The sequence below is a fragment of the Pteropus vampyrus genome, unplaced genomic scaffold (assembly GCF_000151845.1).
Source record: "Pteropus vampyrus isolate Shadow unplaced genomic scaffold, Pvam_2.0 Scaffold212, whole genome shotgun sequence".
Taxonomy (NCBI): domain Eukaryota; kingdom Metazoa; phylum Chordata; class Mammalia; order Chiroptera; family Pteropodidae; genus Pteropus; species Pteropus vampyrus.
Window position 1 is genome coordinate 537,881 of NW_011888993.1, and position 2,145 is coordinate 540,025.

The 2,145-nt window shown below is 57.9% G+C and overlaps 1 long non-coding RNA gene across 3 annotated transcripts in view; it reads right to left on the bottom strand.

Annotated features, from left to right (window-relative positions):
• LOC105300423 overlaps nucleotides 1-2,145 on the bottom strand; it is a 4,834-nt gene that overhangs the window by 376 nt on the left and 2,313 nt on the right. Inside the window, exons 2-3 of one of the 3 annotated variants that reach the window (XR_896618.2) lie at nucleotides 1,095-1,144; nucleotides 7-499 (exon numbers count right to left, since the gene is read on the bottom strand). This is a non-coding gene — a long non-coding RNA (uncharacterized LOC105300423). Of the gene's footprint in view, nucleotides 1-6; nucleotides 500-1,035; nucleotides 1,145-2,145 lie in introns of those variants that run through there. The other 2 variants (XR_002783402.1, XR_896619.2) reach the window with 2 other exon arrangements.

Consider the following 2,145-nt stretch of genomic DNA (forward strand, 5'->3'; position numbering starts at 1 on the left):
CCTGCAGAGTCCGATGGGGACCGCGCCCCCCAACAATGCAGGTGGCGGAACTCACGCACCCAGAGAAGCAGAAGCCGTGTGACAGGCGGCCGAGGACCGCCCCGTGTCCACCGAGCGGACCCACGTCCCTGTCCTGAATGCCTCGGGTGTGCGGCTCTTGGAGCTCTGAGCTCTTCGAACCGGTGGTGACATCCCCCGGGTCCCCTCACGCGTTAAAAACAATCGTCGTCACACGTTCGTCGCGTGCTCTCCTGGGACCCATGCTTCTCCTTCTTCAAACGATGTGGCCTTTTCCAGGAACGCCAAGCGCCTCAGAGTGCTGCTGGGGATGCATCCAGCCACGCCACCAGCACGCGTTTGTCGAGCGCCTCCTGGGTACCGGGAACACCACGCCGAGCCACACAGACCCCAACTCCCGCGCGGTGGAGCCGACGTCCCTGCCAGCGGCATGGATGACGATTACGGCCGATGAGTAAAATATGTTAGATTGCGTCCAGTCCTAAGAAGCAAAAAGGGAGGTATGAACCGTTGGGGACAGGAAGAGTAAAATGTATGGCAGGTGCCGATGGGGGGACAGAGGCATGGTGACATGGGGCAGGGAAGGGTGGGGACGCCTGGCTGGCACATTCAAAGAACGACAGGAAGGGGTTCTGGCGGTGTGTGACAGAGTCAGCCGAGGGGGACAGCTTCCCGAGGACACTTTGGACAGCCCGCTGAGGAGGCCTGAGGGGCGCTCGGGTGCAGGGAGGGAGGGAGTGGCCTCGAGTGGCTTTCACAATGACCACAGGAGGGAAGGTGTGTGGAGCACACCTTAGGTCTTCGTGCTAAAGCCAGTCTAGGTCACTGTTTCTTTGTCATTGTTCTGAAGAGGGAGTTTCAGAGACGTTAAGTCGACAGCTCAGGGACACACAGCTCGTGAAGCGGGGGAGGTGGCATTGAACCAGGCCCGCCTGGTCCCACGGCGGAGCCCCCCGCCGCCCGGAACGTGCCAGGCCTCTGGTCCCCTCCTGCCATCTCCCACGCCGGGTGTATCACCTCCACTTCTCCCGGCCCGTCTGTCTCGCCAGCATCTCAAAGTTCAGGTGATGACTCACCTCCACCAGGAAACCTCTCCCTGGGGACAGGATTCACGTCTTGTTCATCTCTGCGAAAATAAACAAACAAAAACACAAAAAAAATGACGTCCAAGGCCAGCCCTGCCCCTGCTTCAAACGAATACCTTCCCAGCACGTCCAGAGTGAAATCTGGAGCGCTCCCCGCAGCTGCCGGGGCCACCTTCCTCATCCGTCCACTGTCCCCTCACCCACTCAGCTGGGTTTTCGCCTCACCCTAGTCCCCCCCCTCCGGGGGTCCCACCTCCGGCCTTTGCACGCACGGTGCTGGAGCATTGCCCTTTGCAGCTTCCCAAGCCTGGCTTCTCGCGTCACCCAGGTCTCAGTTCAAATGTCACCTCAAGGTCTCACCTAGGCCCAGTTCCTGCCTCTGAACACCCGCCCACTGGGGGCGGGGCTTTGACGCATGGATGGGGGCGGGTGTGACACAAAGATCCGTCTGTGACACCTCCCACGATGAAGGGGCCTTAGCTCTGCACTAGACTCTCTCAAATGTCCCTCCCTAGCCCTGGACTCATAATCCTCCCAAATTGTAGCTGCCCTGCTGAGGTGGGGACCTAGGATGCGCCCCTCTCTCAGGCAGACCGACCCCAGCCTCCTGGAGATGGTTTTCCCCTCTGCCCACTGGACCACCCAGCCTCCGCCTCCGAGTTGCTTGTGGGGCGGGGGTGCCCAGGATTTAAAAACAGGGTCCCCAGAAGCAGGGTTGGGACCAGGGTGAGGCCCAAAGTCGCTCATGATAAAAAAATTCTATTTTAATCCAGCCTTTTTTAAAAAACAACTGAAACACATGCAAAAGAAAAATTTCACGCTGGAGATGTTTTCAAAATTTGAAGTCGAGGCAGGATCAGTCATATTGATTTTTCCTTCTGGCTCGGATGAGCTTGGCATGAATCCGTGGCTGGTCCCGTCGCGGTGGGAAAATTTTAACACTCCGTTCGTCATGGGTGTTTCGATTCAAACCATCGCGTTCGAAATATTACTTATCTCATTCCCGCGTAGTGGTGACAGTTACACAAACTTGTGACTATAC